General features: G+C 45.3%; 1 long non-coding RNA gene across 1 annotated transcript; it reads right to left on the bottom strand.

Annotated features, from left to right (window-relative positions):
- Positions 1-1,069: 1,069 nt before the first annotated feature.
- LOC144989539 (uncharacterized) lies at positions 1,070-1,590 on the bottom strand. The gene is made up of 2 exons (XR_013653782.1): positions 1,449-1,590; positions 1,070-1,246 (listed from the first exon to the last, which is right to left on the bottom strand). It is a non-coding gene; the product is annotated as an uncharacterized LOC144989539 (long non-coding RNA).

The following is a 1,590-nucleotide window of genomic DNA, read 5'->3' as shown; positions in this document are numbered from 1 at the left end:
ACTAAGAGAAAAATTTGGCCCGTCCCATTCTCAAAAACTGAATTTTGTACCCAATGAAAATGAATTTAAAACTCCTCCACCTGGGGCAGGTGCACTCCACCCACCAAGAGATGGCAAAGTACCTTTCTCTGGTCAAGAACCATGGACTCAGATTTGCAAGCTGGAGGTCCTGGCTCGATGAAACCAACAGGACAACATCATCTGCAAAGAGCAGAAAGGAAATCCTGTGGTCCCCAAACCAGCCCCCTTCTGACCCATGGCTGCGCCTAGAAATTCTCTCCATAAAAATGAACACTCACCTATAGTCATGAGGTCTGGGTCATGTCCCGGATTCAAGCTGCTGAAATGAGCTTTCAATGTAGTGCGGCTGGGTGCTCTCTCAGAGATTGGGTGAGAAGCTCAGTCACCCGGAGTGAGCTCCAAGTAGAATCGCTTCTCCTCCACGTCGGGAGGAGCCAGTTAAAATGGCTCTAGCCTCTGGTCCGGATGCCCTTTGGACGCTTCCCTGGGGAGGTGTTCCAGGCATGTCCCACGGGGCAGATGCCCCGGGAACGACCCAGGATACGCTGGAAAGACCACGTCTTTCGGCTGGCCTGGGAACATCTCGGTATTCCCCTAGAATAGCTGGAGGAAGTGGCCGGGGCGAAGGAAGTCTGGGCATCTTTGCTTAGACCGCTGCCCCCCCACCCGGTCCCGGATGAGCGGAAGAAGAGAGATGGATAGACGGATGGATTGACACCCCTTAATAAATAATGGCATCACAGACACTGACAAACCGTCAGAAATGGGGCCAAAATGTCTTAGGAGGCTCATTAAATATATATAAACCTTTGATTATATAAACCTGTTGTCACAGGTACATCAATCTGACTGCAGATGATCTTATATTACTTTTTTACAAAACTTTCATACTTTTCTAGCAACTATTTAGTGAACAGCAGACCATTACTGTACGCTTTAGTTTAGACTCAAATATAAAAATAACATCTTTAAAAAAATGAATATGAAGAGAAGATCTTTTGATGCACTAAAAGATGCATTTCGATTTTAGGGAGTCACAAAATAGGCATTTCAAACTGACAGGGTGGCATCTTTAATCAATGCATTGACAATATAGCAAGTTATGTTAGTTAAAATATCAGTTGCACTGGAAGAGAATCTGGAACCAACATTTACATACGATTCAAACATTAACATAAAGAAAAATACATCATACAATCATTACACACAGGGCATTCACACTGGACTACACACACACACACACACACACACACACACACACACACACACACACACACACACACACACACACACACACACACACACACACACACACACACACACACACACACACACACACACACACACACACACACACACACACACACACACACACACACACACACACACACACACACACACACACACACACACACACACACACACACACACACACACACACACACACACACACACACACACACAGAAGCTAAGAGCTTGACCTTCACCAGAAACAGTCAAGCAGTTTTAGAGTTTCTCCTGCTGGTACAATGACGGTTGTTTGGAGAGAACAAAATATGATCAAGTGTG

Source organism: Oryzias latipes, chromosome 23 (genome assembly GCF_053564925.1).
Source record: "Oryzias latipes strain Hd-rR chromosome 23, Olatipes_Hd-rR_3.1".
In the NCBI taxonomy this organism is placed as follows: domain Eukaryota; kingdom Metazoa; phylum Chordata; class Actinopteri; order Beloniformes; family Adrianichthyidae; genus Oryzias; species Oryzias latipes.
Note: the sequence above shows the minus strand (reverse complement) of the source record. Positions and strands in the feature narration are given on the sequence as shown.